Source organism: Talpa occidentalis, unplaced genomic scaffold (genome assembly GCF_014898055.3).
Source record: "Talpa occidentalis isolate TD23 unplaced genomic scaffold, MPIMG_talOcc4v2.1, whole genome shotgun sequence".
In the NCBI taxonomy this organism is placed as follows: domain Eukaryota; kingdom Metazoa; phylum Chordata; class Mammalia; order Eulipotyphla; family Talpidae; genus Talpa; species Talpa occidentalis.
The window spans coordinates 20,651,112-20,673,127 of NW_026555331.1; the positions used below are offsets into that span (position 1 = coordinate 20,651,112).

Here is a 22,016-nt window from a genome sequence, read left to right on the forward strand (position 1 = left end):
ATTTGAGGATATGAATTTTTTTCCCTACAAAAGGCCAAATGCCTATCAGGAGGCTCTTCCATTCACTCTACTATTCATTTCTTAGCAACTTGTAAAATTTTTTGGTCACAAAGCAGGTTTTTACAGTAACTGCTGTGCCTGCCTCCCTGCCCTCCATGAGCCAGAACTGTGTTTTTTCTTTTTTTAAAGACAGCTAAAAAAAAAAAAAGACACACTACCATATCAAAAGAATCAAGTATCCTTGAATGTGATTTTTTTGTTTTTGTAACTCCTCCAAATTTTAAATAAATCAGTTCTGGTCATTTCCTTTATGTAAATGATTTTGGGGGAGAAATAAGAACCCGTTATGGGAATATCACTTAAAAATTCTTTACAAAAATTCCAACCTGGCTTCAAATACAGGTCTATGGTAAGATCTTACTAACCATTACAGTATGAGATTACAATGAGAAAATTATTTTTATTCAATTCTGAGGGGAGGACTATTAAAGTAGTGCATAATTTCAGAGCAGTTCTCTAGAGATGAACTTTTTTATGGTAAAATGAAGCAATGTAACATAATGCAAATCGTACTACCATTACAAAAAGGAAATTAAAGTTGGAAGAATCTGTCAAAATATTGTGAAAGTTGAGGAATCAGACTTTATTGCTTTATTTTTAGACTTCGCAAAGATGTTCCATGGCAGAAAAAGCCTCTGGGCATTTGTAAAATGGGAGGGAAATGAAGAGAAAAGTCACTGCTAAAATGCCTGTTAATTCAGCTAGCGCCGGCCCCGCCTCTTTGCTTTCATCCTGCTGCTCCCTATGCTGACCATTTTATCTGCAGCAATGCTGGATCCATAGCCAGGGTCTGTGGAAAAGGGATTTGTGATTTCAGATGTTTCCTAGGTCATAAGCTCTTCAGCATACTAATAGTTTCTCATGTTGAAACTCTATCGCAATCTTTAGAAGCCCTTCATGACTTTGTGGAAGAGTTTACATTAAGGTTTCAGAAGAATTCTCAAACTCCAAACATTTAAGGAAAGGAAATAAAGGCCTCTATATTATTAATATATATATATATATATATATATATATATATAACTATATTACATTTGTCAACAGTTTCCTTTTCAGAATATTTCATGACAGGGTTTATGATATTATAGAATCACATTTTCCTTCTACCCCTTCAATCAAAAGACTGACATTATTTTTACAAAAATAACATCAGCACAAGCATCTAGTGTTAATGTTTGCCTGGTCTGGGGAGTTACAGAAGTACCAGCATATCCATTTTAAAAAAGTAGAGTCAACCAGATGTACCTTTATCCACCACTTAACCTCTGTGCCCTGTTGATATATGAAGCCAGAATATAATTTGTCCATTAAACCTAGACTGTTGCAGAGAGGATGTACAGAGTCTGTGGTTCTAGCAGTTTTGTGAGTTCTGATGGAATTTGAATGCCCAAGTAGAGTTTGTGCTGTGATAACTACCTACCTTTGTAGAGGCAACTATAATGATCTAGTCACAAGCAGTGAACTGCTACTGCTGCGTGATGTAAACATCTCACTTATTTTTTTTAGTATTAAAACACATGCTTAATTTTCAAACTTCAAGATAGGTAACAGAGACTCCAATTTTATAAAGTATTGGCTTTTATGTAAAAAAAAACAGTGTATGTAGCCATTATAATCTAAGATAAAATGCTCCCTCATTTTAAAGATTTTGTATATGAGCTCCCAAAGCTTTTATGTCATATTCAGTTCTTGCATGTACACTAAAAGATCATACTGTGCACAAAAGTTAGGGCTGCTCTAGAATAATGTTAGAACAACTCATTTCATTCCCCAATATTCAGACTTAATAATACCCTAACTTCATGTATCTTTCCTAATATGTATGTGAAAGATGTAAATTATAAATATTTTAAATAGAATATGTAAAACATATATGTGCATTTACATATATATATAAAATAAGGTCAATGAATGTATTAAAAGAAAACAACAGAGATCTTGTATAAATTTAAGATATGAGAACATCAAGGTCTTAGAACTCAAAGCTCTGTCCTAGTTCTCTTGTGTTTCAGAATTACTCTTTGCCAGCTAAATCTCTGCTTTTAATGGTTTCTCTTGTCTAGGGCTGAGAGAGCCAAATGTATTATAAAGGCTTTATATGGAAAATGTTTAATAATGTGTGTAAGAGCACATTTTTGATACTGGGACTATGTTGAATTGATTTTCAAAAGCATTTAGAATTTTTCTTAAATTCCAGAGAAATGCCTTTTGAAATATTTTCCTGATTTACCAACAAACAGCACAATTATACAATAGGGCACATTGTAAAGATTTTTAATTTTCCATTTGTGTTCTGATATTCTTTAGTGGTTAAGTCCTTAAAACCCTAACTCTAAAGTGAAATTGAAAAGTTCTTAAGAAATCTGTTGTTACAAAGTCTAGGATGGGGGAGAATAATTACACATAGCTTTTTGATAAACAGTCTAAATTGTGCTTCAAAGGACAGATGTGGCTTTAATAATCTGAAACATTTGCATTTTCAGATTAAACTGTGCTTGATTGCATTGTACTTGATATGTATACTTAAATCTATATGTTAAATGTTATACTTTGATATAGCACATCTTGTTTGACTTTGTTCCTATGATCTGACAAGCTTCATTATATAATAAACTAGTTTAAATAAATCTTAAAGACATAAAAGTGTTCCTGACAGTAAGAAAAAATTTAAAGCACACAAATGATATATCGGTTAGATGTTCCAGAGAGAGTCAAAGTTTTTTCATTCAAATCTTTGAACATGTGTTTTGAATAAAGCTGTAAGGCATTTTCCAGTAACCAGTGTTGTATTACAAAAATGAGTAAAGTAAAACAAAAGGAAAACATGTTTCAACATTTTATTCAGTATTGTCACATATTGTTGCACATTTCCTGCTGGAAGTAAATGTGACATTTGCAATGTTAATTTTTCAAACCTAACCTTTTATATCATATAAAATATTGCTGAGAATATTATGGTCTTGTCAGAGAAGCACAAATAATGGACTGTTCTATCAGGGTTCAAATGGGTTCCTTTAAGTTTGTGTAGTTTGTGTACAAGGATATTTCTGATGTAAATCCATCATTACAATTTTTTTAATTTTTCCACTAAATTCTAAGAGCAACCAGTGATAAGCAGGTTGCAGAACACTTGATCCAGTATCCTATCGTTCTGTATAGAACCAAAACCAAGAAAAATGTCACTTTAGTTAAATTCATTGCTGGGATGGACAGAAAAAAAAAGAGGGGGGTAATATAATATGGTGATGTCATTTTTAAAAAGCAGGAAGTTCACTTAAAAAGTAAGAAAATTCATGCTCGCTTACTAGACGCTTGCTATTAATTAATTGAAAATTAATGACTTAGCTGACTCTGAAGTACAAAAAATATATTAGAACATCTATTTGGTTATTTTGCTTTTCATAATAAACAACTGTCAGGCACTAACTACATAAAAGTAAGGAAGTGAAGTATTGAGCATGTGCAAGTAATTTCAATATTTAACATGCCCAATTGGTGGGGGAGGTACTTAAAAATCAAGCTATAAACTAATTTATAGAAATATGGATATAATTCACTTCAATGCTATATTTATTATTTTATTAAAATATTAGCTTTGGAACAACATCTGAAACATGTATTTTATAAGCTATCATTAACACTACACTTCTACTAAGAGAATCTTCTTCCTTTGAAATAAAGAAAACCGAAATTTAGTATTCATGTTGTGGATACTCCCTTTTTAATGTTAATTCAGTTGATTGTTTAAAAATTAAATTATTTTGAATAATTGACAGTCTCAAATCAAGGAGACATTAAGTAGTTTGCTCCTCAGTTTAAGTGCTTGGTTCTTATCATGAGGATTTCCAGACTGGCCAGCCTGGAGATGGGTATTTGGTTTCATACACTCAGTGTGGTCAGCAGCTGGCCAGACTCCCTTGCACCCCTCCATGAGGTCCCCATATCTGACCTCCAAGGTGAGGAGTATTTACGTGAATTCTGTCATTGTTGTGTCTAGGCAGAATGTGTGAGGAGGGTGGCTAAGACTTTCCTTTCCATTTCACTCTCTAAAGATAAAAGAGTTAAACTTTTGAGATAAAAACGGACATTTTCTCTGTGTTCACATGGGTTAAACAAAACTTAATTTTTTTTACCCAGCCAGTGTTATTAGCAGCTTTATGCTTGGTCCGTGTGAGGGAAACGGTGGCTGTCGCAGGAGTTTCTACCTCAGCTTTGTGACCTGTGGCTTCAGGATTTATTCCCCGTTACGATGAACTCTTGACTGACTCTAAGTGAACACATCTCAGCCATCAAGCCCAAGTGTCAACATCATGAGCACTTTCATTTGGGTGGTGTGTTGTAAATTTCAACAAATTTCAATTTGGGCACATTATTTCATCTCACGGCACCATGAAGAAGAAAGAGCAGGTGTCACTTTTTTAAGGAATAGAAAGTCAGGATACAAAGCAGTTAAACATTTTCTTGGTAGAAATAAAAGGCCTATTAGTCAATTTTTGGCACAATTATGTGTTTAATGTGTGACTTTTGGCAGGATACTGTCTGGCTTCATCACACATCTCATGAATGAACAGAGACTAGAAAAAGGTTGCCTGGCCTTTTGGCTTTTAATGTGCACACTACGGGACCGCTGCAAAATAGGAGCTCTAGTGATTCGTAGACTGAAGAACTGTGCTGTCTCTTCTGAGTTACTGCATCCCTTGGATAGATTTCTGGACATGATGAAAGGAAATTTGTTTGTGAACCAACTTGGTATTTAATAAAAGTTAACATTTATTGTACACTCACTGTATGCCAGATACTCTGCTAAGCATCTTTCATACTTTAACTCCTTCTGAACAACTCTATGTGGTGGATACCACTGTCAACTCCAGTTTATAGATGAGAGGATTGATGTAAGGGGAGAGGTTAAGTACTTGCCCAAGGTCACAAAATAGCAGCAATAGCTCCAACCCCCAGCTTGTAACCACCCAATTATACTGCCCCTTGCTCCACTATAAATCCTCAGTCTGTTCACTTCAACCATTTTATGAAGGGATGATAACAGGTCTCAGTGATTTTTCTGCCCCAGCAGCTACTAGTTTGTCTCTGGATGTCTTGATCATCCTCTATGGGCCTTGGAGTTGCTTGGAAACTGTCTTGTTCTGTCCGGGTCAGTTGGGATCACCCAGGACATTGTTGAGACTTACAGAATGAGATCATATTTCTTCAGAACACCCTCATTATGAATTTTAGTCACTCTGGCTCTAGGCTTTTCTCTATGGGTACAGGAACAATACCTATTAAATTTAGAGTAGTGGTTACATTTTGGAAAGGAGAAAGAAGTGTTGCAAACAGGTAAATAGAAAACTTCCAGTGCATAGATCGTAGGTTTGATTTGTGTTTAAGTTGTGTGTTTGCTTTAAGGTTCGAATTTGTTAGATTGTGCTTTCATTATATTATCTTTATATTTGTGTTCAAAATATTCCCAAATTTAAAAAAAAATATGGAACATAACATAGATCTAGACTATAGGCAATCAATAACCATTATGTGACTCTAGAACAGATGGATTAAAAAATAAAAGTTGTGCAGGCAACTTTTAATCATAGCCCGGGACAATGGTTTTATGTTTCTTACCCCTATAACTGAGGTTTATAGAAATGAATTACTCATGATGAAATGGGGGAAACTTCCTGGTATTTTTTTTTAAAATTCAGAAGACTCTTAGAGACAAACTAGATGGAAAAAAAATTTGAGACCTAGAAATATTAATTGACTAGAGAGATGCCATATAGATAGTTGGTTCAGGTGTTCATTAGTTCCAGAAACCTTTATGGAATGCCTACCATGGGGAAGGAGCCTTAGGTGTTGCTGGGGACACATGTACGAATAAGACAGAATCCTCAAGGGATTCGTGGTCTTTAGAGAAAAGGCGTCAGGGTAAACAAATAATTACGATATAAGCTATTAATTGCCTTAACAAAAGATGTAATGGTTGGTCTATCTATCTTTCACCTACATATCTACCTATGTATACATCTGTCCTTTAATACATACAACGCTTCAGCATAGTAGATGGGACATATAATTCTTTATAAGTAGTATTTGTATGCTGTATCACTAACTATAATTCCCAGATTTTTCATTGAATTTTTTAACATACAGAGTGAATTCTGCCTTTATATTAGTGAGGTGAAACCTTTAAAACTCTCAAGCAAAATTATTAATAACTATGATGTTGTAGAACCTTATACATATTTCTATAGCTATACATATTTGGCAGTGTTTTAATTGTGACATAATTTGACTTCAGATAGAAGATAAACTGACCCTATTATTTACTGTCTCTTAGTTATATGTTGCAGTGTTAACACTATGTATATGACTAATATACATCTATAATCATGTAATGGTTGATCAATAAATGGTTGTTGCTAGCTCAATGCAAGCCTATAAAAGGTTAGGAGCAGAGGTAGAGAAGTTAGTTGTCCAAGTTGCTTCTTAGACTTTTATCAAATAAAAGCAATTTGGAGAATTGCAGAAATTGAATATTATTGTGTTGGCTTATAACGCATAATTTGAAAAAACCCTCAAGTTTATCAATCATAAGTTGCTACTTTTATGAATTCGGTGTGATGTAGCTACAATCTCATAGCAAAATTCTACTGTAAAACAAAGTTCTAGCTCTAATAAATGGTATTTCTTGTACTCATATGAAAAAAATAAAGAGAAAAATTTTTCTCTATAATGTTGAAGTTTTTTATACCCTAGGGTTTATAAAATAGGGGAGGAAAATGCCTGATTTTGGTTTTAACTTTAGAAAACACTGAGGTTAAGTTTCAAATATAAACCCTGATCAGATATGATGGGTTTCCACTGATATTTCTGCAAGAGATAATCATGTTTCAATCTGCTGTGAAGTGTGTGTGTGTGTGTGTGTGTGTGTGTGCGTGAGAGAGAGGGAGAGAGAGATTTTATGTAACTGGATAATTTAAAATAGTAATATTTCAGCTATTCTTTAATGGACAATCTGTGATCTGTTTGATCATAGATTTAACTTAGCAGGCAGTTATATTTAAGAATGGGTTATTTGTAGTTTACTAGTTGAGCAAGTATTAATTGAACATCTACTAAGTGTTGGTCACTGTTTTAGGTACTGGAAATGTATCATTAAACAAATGAGACAAAGATACCTTCTACTTAATAATGTCTTTATGATAAAATAATCCAGTTATTAATGAACAACTAATTTCCTTTATAAGAACTCATTTGTGTGTTACTGAAATACATAAGTAGAACCTGCATAATTTCATATTACTTATGTATCATTTTTTAAATATTTGTATACAATTGGGTGTCATTTTGCACGATTTTTACTTAACTAGCTATTGAGAAGATAGACATATCCATTTGTGTTTCAGTATGCTGACAGAATCCTAGCTGTAGAGACATGTGGATAATTTCAGTGATTTGAACTTGATCATGCTCTACATATGGGAAACAATAAAAATAGTGTATAGGGATTTCATAGTGTAATTCCATTAAAATCAGTGGCACAGTGAACACCTAAACACCTGTTCGCAGATCAATGAAATCCAGGCAGTCAGTTCCATTTAAAAGATCACTAAATCTGTAATCTAATAGTCTTTGGGGATCATAGTTTAGTATTGTTTGATTTCTCATTTAACTTTGTCATTCTACAATCCTTTTATTATGAAAATTACACAATTCTCTGGACTTGCTGTGATTCCCCAGTGTCCGTCCTGTTTGGGAGTTGCTCCAAACTTAGATAAATGGGGAGCTAGAAAAGTCACTAATTGGAATTTATGAAATAGAGTGTACCATAGGTTGACCTCAAATATGAATTGCTTAAAAGAAAAAGGTAAATTTTAAAACTTTCAAAACCTGTGAACCAAATTCATTTTTTAAGCTTTGAATCAATACCTTTAATGAATAAATATGTATTCTGGCCAATAAGATTACAATGAACTGAAGCCCATATGGAGATGGAGGACTGGTGCCAACAAACTATTTAGTTTCTTTAATTCACGGTGGTTTTTTATAATTTTTTTTTAGATTTTTAAAATTTTTTTTATTTATTTATACAAGCACTGGGTACAGTCAGAAGCGCGGGAGGGTGAGAGAATTCATCAGAGCCAGAGCGGGGAGCAGAGCAGGCAGAAGGACCGAAGTACACTGCTGAGGGGAGCAGCGGGCGGCAGGAGAGGTCTGCGCACCATGTGGGACCCTCGCCCGGTGTCCTGGGATGGAACCAGCGCTGCAGAGGCTGTGGGCAGCTTCGCAAGCCAGTGCTCAACTGCTGCGCCACCAGGGAGGCCCTAATTCATGGTGATTTTTAAGGCTCTTCCATTTTAGGTTTTCATGAACTGTATCCAACTTTTCTTAGAGCTCCCTAAGTTCTTTTCCCTTTTCAGAATTCAGATATACTGTATTTTACCTTATATTGCTCTAAAGATCTACTTTTTATTATGAAGAAAAAAAATTAGTAATGTAATAATGCAAACAGAATAATTGCTGGTGGGCCTCCCTTGGTGGCGCAGCGGTTGAGCACTGGGCTGTGAAGTTACCCGCATCCACTGCAGCGCCAGTTTGATCCCCGGCCGCCTGGCCACATGGCGCGCAGACCTCTCCTGCCACGTCCGCTGCTCCCCTCAGCAGTGTGTTTCCTTGGTCTGCCCGTTCTGTTCCCTGCTCTGGCTCTGGTGAATTTTCTCACCCTCCTGTGCTTCTGACTGTACCCAGTGCTTAAATAAACAAATAAATAAATAAATAGATAGATAAATAAATAAATAAATAAATCTTTAAGAAAAAGAATAATTGCTGGTTATTTAAGACTTGTTTAAGGCTCTTAACCTATTATTTATCTGTTTATAATAAATTGCAATCAATTTATCTGCTCGTTGGTAGTGCCACTACTTGATTTTATTTTTGAACAGTTAACTTAATGCATGCATTGGAAAAGTACAAACCTTCATTAGCTATTCCATCTTGTTTTTAAAAACTGGCCTTAGCTTTTCTTATATTTAAAACAATAGTATTTGAGCACAAGAGCCTATGGTGGTACACGGGTGAATTGGTGGTGGGAATTTCACGGGGAGTATAACTGAGATGAGAAAGCATCCATTGTACAAAAATGAGGAATGATGTAAAAATATATAAAAATAAAAAAATTAAAAGCAAAAGACAATAGTATTTAAATATAGTTTTGAAAGAAATTATTTTCCTTTATAATTGCAAATGGTTTTCAATTTCCATAAATGATTTTAGTCTCCAATAGAATTATAGATGCCTACTGTAATTAATCAGTACTCTGCTCCTTCAAAGCATCTTCTCTGGGTGCTGAGTTGTGTGTCCATATGTGTTTCAGTGATGTTTGATGTATCATAGGCGCTGCCCTACATGCTTGGTAAATAAATATTTACTTGTATTCTCTGTCATTTGAGTTGAATTATAGCAACAGTATTTATTCAAATCATAACCTTTGGGAGTGATGGGGCTGTCAGTAGGATGGATCTGGCCCCATCTGTTTACAGAGGAGACTCACAGAAGTGACTGGATGGCCAACAGCAATGGACACTGGGTTTGGATTTTGCCCATTTGCTTCAGTTACTAATAATTTCAAATTATTATTAGTATATGATAAGGTATATGTATATGAAGGGTAGTGCAATGATAGCATCTTCTTAAATTAGACTCATCTAAGAGAGATCTAGAATCAAATAAGCCATACACCATTTACAAAACAAAGTTTCTGAGCAACTCAATAGTGCTTCTATTTTTGGAACACTATAAACAGTGCAGCCTCCTGTGAGCCATTCTGTTAGCTACCAAATCACATCCCTAGGGAATCTAGTCTTTGACTGCTCCCCTTCCATTTCCTCACATCCAGTACATTGGACATCAGGGTTGAAAAAGGAACTTGAAAGTCACGTGACCTCACGGAGTTGCCAAACTTGCTTTTGAATTCAACCCTTCCTTTTGGTTGTCTCATTGTTGAAGCTTAATTATCAGAATCTCATGAACTTCCTAAAGGGGCTGTCATTTCTACTTCTCCATTTTTTAGCCCATGGTTCCCACAAATGCATACGCCTAACACACAAACATGATTTCATTATCTCCGCCTCAAGCCCCGCTAACTGTTCTCTTTGCTTTTTGAATAATCAACACCCGTTCTTTCTGAGCCACTTCTCCCATGGGGACCAATCTGCCCTTCCAGCCCTGGCTGTGACTTAATTCCTCATCTCTGGTCCAATCTGGAATAGCACTCACCACTCCTGTCTTTGCAAATGTTGAATCTGAGCCAGCCTCAAAACTCTGATTAGCTTTTTTATTTTAGTTTTACTTTTTTTTAACCTTTAAATTAAAGCTACCTATTTTTTTATCAGTCTAAATAAACCTAAATTCTTAAAGTAAAATTACTACACTTTATCTCATCAGTCTAAATTAACCACTTCCTCTTCTTTACATCAGTACTGTTTTGGGTGCACACTGTACTTTCTCTGTGACTCTTTTAGGACAACAGTGTTTTTCACATTGTTGTTTTCACCACAGCATTTGAGTAGTGCATTCTGTCACCTACTAGAATATAAGAACCTTGATCTACTTTGCTCCATGATGTTCCCAGATCATTGGACAGCTCATAGGCCCTTAATAAACACTTTCTTAATGAGCAAATATATTCTGCTCTGAATTGCACTGACCTGAATAGAATGCTTAGTAAAAATGTAATTTCCATGTATTTTATAAGACTGCTAAGTTATCCTCTTTGCAAATTTCTTCATAAATTTAAGCCCAAATACGTCTTACATGGTAAATATTATATCAAATAAAGAGGAAGTGTAACCATGCATGTACCTTTGTGTTTTCTGGGGAAAATAAAATAAAAGGCTATATATTTTCTTCTCATTTCCTAGATTTGCTGTAATCTTAATATGCTGAGAAATATTCCAGATAGTTTTCCAATATTTAAATGTTACCATGACCATTCCAAAGTGAGCAGTTTGGACAAGATGTTAAATTCATTTCATTTCTAAAATATTTTATTCTGTTTCTTAATCCTCAACTATCATTGATTTGAATCCTGTAAAATATATAGAAAACATATTGTGAAAAATAACATCTTATAGGTTAAAATAAATATTTTGATTACCACTATGTTCCAAACTAAAGTAGGAATTTAGGAACAAAATGATCAAAATAACTGGAAAGAAAAGGCCTAAAAATGCCAAAGTAGTAGAATGACACCCTGGGAAATTCAAATATAAAATTCCAGGTCAGTTAGAATAAAGTAGAATATAGATACAGGTCTATCGTTGGTTTCCTAATATTTCATCTAAAAAAATTTGCAACCACATATAAAAAATATTAGTCATGTATTATAAACTGTGAAAGAAATTATTTTCCTCTTTCCAGGAAAAAAACATATGACATGAAAAAAAAAAGATTTCTGGTTGGAGAGAAAAGAAAATAAATGACCCAGATTTAAAGCTTATTTGATTTTTATCTAATCTCAGTTCTGTTTTAAAATCTGGAAAATGAGCTTAGTTTCAACTGCTTAAATTTGTTACTAATGCATTAGTGTTTTCCCAGGGTTCCCCAAAGTTTTTTAACTGCACAAGCCCAATGGAGCCCTGAGCATTCCATCAGACCTTCTCCCCTGGCAACTTCTCTTTACTTAATTATATATATTCAGCACATGTGCAAGATTTGAAACAAAGGTTGGACTGGTGTAAAGAAATTTTGAAAACCATAGTGAAAATTGTAACTCAGTTAGAAATTAGCATACAATCTTTAACTATAGCTCCATTATTAAATAGTATGTTAAATCGATTGAATATTAAAATACAAACCTCCCATTACTAAATCATAACCTCTCAGGTCACTTGGACAAATGTCTTATAGAGGGACACATCTTCGGTAAAATCAAGCTATAATGCAAACAGTGCTACAACCTGAGATTTTATAGTCACTAAAATTTCTTTTGCCATTTTGCAATTTGTCCCTATTAAATTAACTTACTGTATAACTTGGAAGTGAGAACAACTATAAAGAATATTATATGCCTTAAAGTATGAGAAAAGTATTGTGAAAATGCCAACAGACCCTTTTCATCAGTTAAGCTAGGAATAAATTCTCAAGCCCATGGAAAACACAAAAGAACTTGGAACAAATGGTGGTGTTTAATTTGATCAAGATATTATAAGCATTCTTTAAAAGAAAAACAAGAGCCACATACTATCTGGAAGCCTAAAGCTTACAGTAACCTCACTTACATCTTTACCATCAATCTAGTAATAAATTATTAAGAAAAGTTTGGGGAGTAGGAATGCATTTTTAAAGTATCCAGAATTTTAAGGTGAAATGTTTATGTTATGAAAAATTTACATTTGTGCATCGTAAACATTTTTGAAATGCAGGGTCTTTTAATGTCCTTATACTCTGTTATATAGAACTCTTCATTTAGAGAATTCTGTATTTCAAGATAATTCTGTGAATTTCATGATAATGACATAATAAAATTTAACTCAGAAAGCTTCCAAGCCAGAGAGTTAATGAATGGTGCTACAGGATTTACAAATAATTCAATCCATCAAAGTACAGTGATAATAATATCACTGTTGACTACATCAACTGAAATTAATCAAGCATCAGTATCTTGGGCTCTGAGAAAAGTATTAAGTAATAGAGCATTCTATCATTGCAGTAGTGTGAATGCTGATGAAAGAACTGGTGGTTAGAATTCTCTTGTGGAATTAAATATGTCAAAACAACTTATACACAGTGGAGCTTACTTTGCATAAAAGCCAAAAAAACTTGAAAAACTTAAAAGACAAACAATCATACCATGGAAATGTAGTAGCACAAGTGGAATAATTTAAGGCATTACCAGAAAACTATTTGAATTTTCTTAGACCAGTATATTTGAATGGCTGTATCCAGGGTGATATTCAAAATATTGAATAGCCAATATGGCAGGTACTAATCACTCCAGCAGATCTGCTATTTAGTACATTTCACATGAAGGCAAGTGCACACACTTCAAGTTTGTGGGGTGCGGGAAGCTTTTAAAATAGGTAAGTAGACACCAATATCTATAGATTTCAGGTTTCCATGATAAAACTCCTCACCTGGGGTAAAACCCAGACACTTAATTTCTTTTTAAAAGTACCCAGGGTGCTGTAAATAGAAGTTTGAGAACCCCTGGATTAGACATCCTATTTCAACTTAACTCGAGTTGTATGGCCAAGTGATAAATTTCCTTGCAAGTACATATTTCGCTCATCCACAGGCTTTCGACTGTGTGAACTTGGGTAGAACCAAATGTCTGTATCACTGTAAAAATTGTCACAGTTCAAAGCAGTCCCTGGGTATTATCTAGTCAAATTCATCCAAATCAATTGCTGTGTATAGTTTGGATACTTTAGTAATTGGCAGATTTTTATAATGGAGGCCACAGTAGGTATATGACACCTTGCAGGTGTTTTGAAAGCCAAGTTCATTTTAATATATCTCTAGCAGTTATTGTTGATAGAATTGATGTGGCTTTCCCAGGATGCCAAGCTAACAGTGTGTTTCACATTTTGAATTAGCTTTTATCTTTTACCTAAGATACCTGATGTCTGTTGGCAGGTGTAGGACAGGTGCATTGAGATACTGAAATGTACGTATGCATCCATTCACACCCACCCACGTTGAAAATACAGATGTACTAGCAAAATTGAGAAACAAACCTGAAACCATGTGGGAAATTTTTGTTTGGTGAACCCTGAACGACATGGCTGTATCCAGCTTTAGGAACTGGGGATGAAGGACTTGTAAAGTTACATTATTGCTAAGACTGTTTCCGTACACCCATAGAGCTTTTGGGGGTTTGCTTTGTTTTCTGTTCGTCTAAGTTTGTTAAAATTCTATTTTCATACTGATCTATCTAGACATTATTAATGGTGATGCGACATTTTATATGTCAGGCTTAATTTAGGTAAAAGAGACATTAGTTTCCTCAGTTGCAACTAAAATGGTAAAACCTTATGTTACAGCTGTGCTCAAGGAAACACCACTAATATTATCTCATTTATATAAATACTTGTCAGGTGATTGCCTCATTTTACAGGCATCTGACCCTTATCCAAGCATGCCAAGGCCAGGGACTTGGAAGTTCCTTTTGTATTTCAGTCTATGTCATCAAACCAGGCTCCTCTTCTCTACAAAAACAAAAACAAAAAACCAACTTGCACGTTATCACATCAAAGAGAAAGATGCAGTTGTCTGTAAACTATCTTAGATCTGTCAGAATACATCAATTATGGGACAGAATTAACTTGAGGTACCATTTCTTTCAAACAAGAGGCTACCTCACCCATTTCCTTCTCAGAAATGTAAATATATAATATATATACATATATATGTGTGTATATATGTATATATATATATATGTATGTATATATATAGTTTGGTGAAAAGATACCAGTAAAGTGATAACATCTGGCTGGAGCAAAACGCTGCCAGCTAAGGAATGGTTTCCTCTCTGCGGGTCTCACCAGAGTCTGATGTTACGCAGATGTGCGGCCAGGCCTGACTGTAAAAGTTATAAACATTGTCATAACATTGTTCGACTTCTCTAGTATTTCCTGTCTTCTGCTTAGCACTTTATTACTAAGTCTGGCCAGCCGCCAAGTGAAATGCAGGGAGTTAGGGCCTCTGGCTTGAAATTTAAAACAAGTCCAGAATTCATTGGGTTTAATTTGATATGCGAACTCTGATAACTCACACTTGTTAAAATAAAGCCGCTTAGCATTCAAGTTAGATTTACACAGCTTTGAGAGAACACGGGAGAAGAAGAGGAAAACACATTTTTCAAAACTTTAATATTGGCTTTTAGCTCTTGGTTTAAGAGGTGGGGGTGGGGGAGGGAGACGGATTCTGAGCGGGGAACAGCTGATTCAGAAGCTGGACAGCTTACAGCAAACTTGTGTTCATTTCCTGTATTAGATGCTGTTCTCTGGGCACAGAATGGGCCTTTCTTTCAACACTTCTGAGCACGTTCTTTCTCTTGGCTCATTTTCAGATTAGGAAGGCCACATGAGGCTCGTTGCCTATACATCATAACAAAATGTTGAGGTGAAAACAAACGAACGATACACCACCAGGCTGATTTTCTGCAAAGGGTGTCTTGTGCCAGGCTTGAACAGAACAGCATTGAAACACCAGCATGAAGACATGTTAACCCAATTTTTCCTGTAATGTATACATGATTGATTGGCAATTTTTGGACCACAGGCTGTGGTTAGGATTACATCAATCAAGAAGCTGTAACTCTGGAGGGACTTCCCTTAAATGATCTAGTGTTTATTGGTGAAAGTGGTTGCTTTTTTTTGCTGTCTGTTTCTTTCATGTATTCATCAGTCCCATTCTTGTTTGACATGTGGTATCTGTGCACGAGATCGGTCACTTTTCCCCCTTTTATCCCCTTTAAGTCATTGAAAATGCAAGCTGATGCCCCCTAGAACAAAGACTGGTACATAAAAGGCACTGATTTTTTTCAAAAAAAGAATAAATTGGGGTGAATGAGAAATGAGTGAACAAGGCTACATTAAAGTGTGCATACAGCCAGAGATGGATTTGATGCTGTCTAGGAGTGGTTAAGATCACTTTGTGAATTAACACCATGCCAAAGGTTTACCTGTAGAATATCATTGATCTGAATAAGGCACATTACATATACATATGTCAATGGACATTAGTTTTTAGCTTCCTTACAGTATATGGGTGTATCGTAAATAAAAGTTAAATGTGTGGAGAAACAGTCTAGAGGAGGGATTTGCTGGATGCCTGAAGTTATTTATCTTTATTCACTCAAGTCACACATTTGTGCACTTTTGGGGTAAAAGGAAAAATGTCATCTGTAATATGCCATTGGAATGCTGATTGCTATCTTGGTTGTTATGTGGGTTTTCATAATGGCCTTAAACATATATAACTTGCTCTGTTCCCGAGAGGATGTGTTATGGATCTATGAAATTTTTGTAAGGTGTGAACACTAAAAAGCTGTCCCAAGGCTCTGCTGTTAATTTGTTTTCATTGAGGGGGAGGCACGCATGAGGCACATGTGTGTGCAACCACTTTTCACTGCTCTGTTTTTTCACGTGTAATTGGTGTTCGGGGAGGCATGGGTGACACATGAGTTACAGTTCATAACTCTGGAGAAGAAAGACATTCCCAACACAGATCTTCCCAGGATGCAAGATTCTAAGCTTAGAAAACAGAAAAGGTAGAAAAGAGAAACTTGTGTACTGTTGCTTCAAGTTCAGGGTTAAAAGTTATTTTACAGAGAGAGCATTAGCTAGTGATTTTGCTTAAGAGGGCCTCACAAAATCATTGGCACTTAATTGTATTATCTAATTTTTGGAAATGGAATGTAAAGCATGTGAAAGTTAAATAGCGTGAAGAATGAAAAGCATGTTCAAAGCATTTACGATGGTCAACCAGGCCTGTGCTATTGAGAGCAGCTCCTGAGGACATAGAAGGATTCTGAATGCTGATCATCTGATCACATTGGGCTTGGAATTCAGTGGCTGGCTCCCCATCATGATCAGAACAGATGTTTCCCAGGCTGTCTAGGTGGGTGCAAGAAGTAGATTTCAGGGATAACTCACTAAACGCTAAGCTTAAAATCATATTTTTGCAGGAAAACTTTGCAATCTGATTTCTCAGAATCCTCCCTTCCACACAGGCTGGTGACTGGCTCTGCACAGGGTTTGCCTGTATACAGCTCATCCATTCTTTTATACATTTTTTTCACATTAGAAATGTCCTCACTTTTTTCCTCTTCCAATTGTTTGTGTGTGTGTTTTCTTTAAAGCACGTATTACTTTGGCATCACCCTGTGAAGGCAACATGCACTTTAAAGTGTTATGTGTGAAGCTCCAAGTATTTCCTGTTTTTTGTGAATGCTGCGTTGACCATTATTTTTTCTTCTGATATTCTGATGAGAATGCTGAGTTAATTATGTATGCCTTTATTGAACCTATGGAGTTAAACAACTAGTTGGTGTTTACCAGTCTCTTCTGAATATTAAGTAGACAGATAAGAAAACTTCAGCTTAATATTGTGCTTATCATTTCTGGTAGGTTGTTATAAAAGGAATATGTAGCAAAGACGACAGACAAGAAATCATGAAATCTTGGTGTAGGGCCAACAGACTCCAGCTCACTGCCGGATTGGTAGGAAAGCAGCTTTCTGCTGTCAGAATCAACATTACTCAGACAGTTGCAGAAGCTCTGAAGCCTTTGGATTTGTTTGCAGTGAGAGATTTGTTGTGGATTTTTAACAAGGCTCCTGTGTGTGTGTGCCATGCTTAGTAAATATTGGCCTTCGGGGTAGTTTTCAGTCACGCTGAATGGACTGTTAGTTTCCCCAAGTTGCAAAGTGCAGAAAATCCATTTCCCTGATTCTGTTGCCATTGAGATTGCATCATAGATTCTGCAAGTGTAAAAGCAAAATTAAATCTAGCAAAAATCTTCTTTAGAGAACTGGAGAAGTGATTAGGAAAAGGAAGGATACCTGTGATGATATAAACAAATGTCCTAGAATGGAGCTATAGAAGTATTTAATAGTTACTTGCTTAGGCTAAAATAACTGAAATATTTTGATTTCTTTAGTTTGAGGGAAATGAATCATATCTGCATTATGACTAATGTAATCAAATAATTGCCTCTTAGTATTATCAGTTGAGTAGACTTTTCAATCTTATCAAAATTTATTTCTTATAAATTAAATTAATCAGAAATAACTGTGATAGAATATGAATATATGTGGTTAGGTTTTTCAGAAATCTGAAAAGAATCTCAGCCTATCACCAAATATTTTCATTTTATATATTATATAACATTTTGTTTCCAGCAAATAAACTGATATTGACAGTTTTGTCCTCAAGACATGCTTGAAATTTTTAAAATTAATATTTAAAGCTCATTTTCTTACCATGATAAATGAGGTTCTTGCAGATGGCTTCTAAGAAGGAATTAAAGAAGACAGCGGAATTATATCAAAGGCAGAATGACATGATACATGTAAAAATTATTGTAGCCTTTAACTTATGGCTGTTAAATGATGACGCCCCCAAAATGAAGTTGTGCTCATACATATAAGTCCTTTTAGAAAATTATCAACTTTCCTGTAGAAAATAAGTTTCCTCAACTTACAAAATTATTATAAGCTAGGGGTGAAAAGAGCTACTTTAGGTTCATTTTTCTGCCCTTAGCTGAGAAATACCTACCTGACCATGGATTTTAGTAAACTCTCTGGCCAACATTTTCTACCAAAGGCCTAGAGCCTGGAAGAATAGCCAGAGAGAAGGTGCTTCTCCATATGTTGTCCATTTGGCTGTCAGCGCTCAATCTGAAAGAAAAGAACAGGGTCTTGAGTGACTGCTAGTCCCTCTTAAAGTATGGTAATGAGGCTAATTAGGAGAGATGAGAGCTGAACTAGATTTGCAAAGGCAATTATCCATATAGCTTTTGTGCCATGCTTTATCTTTATCAGATTCCTCTTCTCTAATTTTGTCATTTCTCAAACATCACAAAAATAATGAAAATGTCTAAAGCAATATGAACAATGTAGTTGGTAGAAAATAATAAAATATACTAATGAAATTCTGTGATCCTGCTTTCTATTGGACCCTTCTAAAAGGTTCACAACATGGCTAACATAGTTCTTATTCATTTTGTTGTTTAGCTTACATAAATGAAAATTAATTGTGCTTCATTGTAATGTCTATATATCTTCTTTGGTAAAAGAATGGCATTTTGCTGGGTCCTTTTATGTGAGTCATCATGGCAAGTCAGTAATTTAGTGTACTTGAAAGGAAAAGACATCAGAGGCTTGCAAAGCCAGCATAAAATGTATTCTCTTTAATGTGATTTAGAAAGTTGAGACATTTGAGTTTCTATTTTCAAAGGTTTAATACTTTTTAAGTTTGACAACAATTATGAAAGTAAACGAACGGACTCGGATCTCTACACAGTGATTTCATAGGAGGTGACATTGAACATACGTTTTGTTTGTTCTGTGTATTTAATCACAAAAGTTAACAGTTACCAAACTTGTTTTTTAAAACCTGCTGAATTATTTTGAATAGCACTACTAACATTTCTTCTAATGTGTGTGTACACCCACATGTAATACGACATTATCAGAATATCACATTTTTTCTAAAGTCTAATTATAATTTTAACTCTCCTCCAGAAAAACTTGGATTTAAAATTACAATAAAAGTTAGAAAGAGTTAGTTTCATTCAATAAGAACCCGAACAGGGCTTGATTGATTATTGCAGGGTGCTCACATCACACCTGGGCATATTTTTTTTTTAAATTTTTAACATATTTCATTAAAATTTTCATTACTTCTGTCTTTCATATAGAGAGCATCTTTAAGTTATAAAAGCCATTCAGTTTTCATTTTGTTTTGTAGAAGTAATAAAAATATCAAATAAACGAAGAATAACAAAGAGGCAAAACATCTGTCTGAACTGCTAAGCAATTTTCCTAGGTATAAAATTCCATTCATTTTGTGTCACTGAGTCAATCAAGGAACTCCATTTTGTCTCATACTGTGCTCATAGAACTAAGATACCTGGAAGCAAAGGAGGGCCAACGACATAGTAAGTAAGTTTGGTAAGCAAAGTGTAGCAGAATCTAGACGGTCATAGTTCAACTGGAGCTAAAAGACTAGAACTCACTCCCAAATTTGAACGTACCTGAGAATCACTGTGGAGCCTTGTTAAAAATATAGATCTGCATACCTCACAACTGAAGTAATTCTCAGTCAGTGGGTCTCAGTCAGGTAAAAGAAACAAGTATTCCTGGGTGATTCTGATGCAGGTGTGCTATGAAGCACACTTGTCTGTATCAAGATGTTTACTATCCAAGATCCTCAGCATTTGCTATTCATCATCCTCACCATCACCATTCAAAGCTAAGCATTGATTGAAGGCAGGTAGGGAAACGGAAGTCAAAGTATGAAAAGACATCCGAATAAAAAAAAAAGGAGACCTGAATCGGTGACATCAGAAACTATATTTTATTAGAATGAACTATATAAAATAACAATCACATAAGGTCCAATCTATAATTCGTTGTCAGATTAGATTTTGTTAATCTCCATAACCCATCTGGGTCCATGTTTGTCAATTATAAACCAGTTCCAGCATTTTGGAGATTCTAGAATAGCCATGGATATAGAGAGGAGGTGCAGTGGGACTGAGGATAGGAGGATGTGTGGATCAGGGCCTGAAAAATACTAGTGATCAGAAATCACAGCAAAAGTGGAAAACTAAGAATATTAGAGGAGGAAAAACAAGCAGGAAACTAAATTGATGTAACATTCTTACTCCTAACTGAAGTAGCCTTCTGCCTCGGGCCCAGGTCACTTTCCTGGTTTTTTTTTTTTTTTTAAACAGAAACTGCTCTCAATACCACTCGACAGGGTCCTGCAGGTGGAAGCAGGTAATTGGAAGCAGCTGGTGCAGGTGAAAAGCATGCGATCTGGGGGACACAGCCGCTTTTTGGTCTAATAGGAAACAAAGTCTTTTCTCGTGGGGGATGTGAAGAGTAATAAGCATCTACTGGTAATTTATACACAGCATGTTGCTTTTTATGTAAATAATGCTACTGAAATATCTTGAGAAGCTTTACCTGAGTGTTTTAAGCATTCCTGTTACACACAACCTAACATTTTGCATGAATTCTACACAGAAGCACTTGGCTTAGTCAAAGCAAACTGCAATCCATATACTCATATCCAGCCCATCACAAATCAATATGAGTGTCAGTCAAATGGTGACCTTATAGTACTTTGATCCAGATTCAGAATTAAAAACTAATCAACTGAAAGAAAAATAAAATTCCAGAAAGAATTTTATTTAATGGGGAAAAACACATGATAAATGTATGCATCATATATGCATCCATATTTTCGTTAATATAACTACAAATTTGTGGTCAATGACATGCTGGGAAAAAAAAAAAAAACTCAGCGATAGTGTATTACTTGAGTAATTTTTCTCTGGTAATTCCATCTCTCATTACACAATTTGAACCTTTTGTCAAGGCAATATTTTGAAAGAAAATTGCCTTTCAGTTAAATTAGTGACCTCTGTTGCTATAGTTTATAATTTGAGCATTTAATTCTTGTTAATTCTTTCCTGAACTTAATTTTACTGAGCAATTAAAGGCATAGTTTCCTGCCTTCTAGAGTTGATAACCTAATACAGTAACAAACACTTCATTTCCTCATTCACTCTTTTTGTTTCCTTAAGTGAAAGAGGGTCTTTGGTGTTATTAGTTTCAACATCTCTGGATCAACTGCAAGAGGAATATGATTTAAAGTGTATGATTAGAAGTGGGAAATAGTTCAGAGAGACTCAAATAAGGGAGGTTTGGGAAAGGTTGCAGAAAAGGATAAGTGGAAAGAGAGACTAAAATGTTTATTTTGTTGATGAGGCTTTGACACATGGGAGAAATAAAGCAAGTTACCTGGGGCTTTCTTCAAAAAAGGACTAGAATCCAAATTTTGGCCTTTAAAGCATCATAAAGTCTGGAATCTTGAGCTTGGCTCTGAAGATTATACAGGAGGTTCCAGAAGGTTGAGAGAAGGGAGAGAACAATATATAAAAATGCACTGAGCTGGGACTGACATTCAAGTCTGTTTGAGGTAACTTGGAGTAGATTAGTTTGACTGGAGGATTTAAGGTAGGATAATGGAGACTATGAAATAATGTAGGTTGTGAAGGGACAGAATATAGAACAAAGGATTTGAGAAATTGCCTGGTGACAAGATGGAAGCTATGAACAAGAAGGTGACACAATTAAGATTGAGTTTAAGAATTTAATCTAGAATGCTGTTCTTGATAGATTGCAAAGCAAAGCTATAAATGCAAGGAGCTGTCTTGGGTGGAAGG

The 22,016-nt window shown here is 35.1% G+C and overlaps 1 protein-coding gene and 1 long non-coding RNA gene across 9 annotated transcripts in view; one reads left to right on the forward strand and one right to left on the reverse strand.

The window, feature by feature from the left end:
• Window positions 1-22,016, forward strand: part of TRPS1 (transcriptional repressor GATA binding 1) — a 238,118-nt gene that overhangs the window by 185,899 nt on the left and 30,203 nt on the right. The window lies entirely within an intron of this gene.
• Window positions 16,878-21,682, reverse strand: LOC129145274 (uncharacterized). Its single transcript, XR_008550578.1, has 4 exons — window positions 21,592-21,682; window positions 18,335-18,456; window positions 18,040-18,069; window positions 16,878-17,538 (listed from the first exon to the last, which is right to left on the reverse strand). It is a non-coding gene; the product is annotated as an uncharacterized LOC129145274 (long non-coding RNA).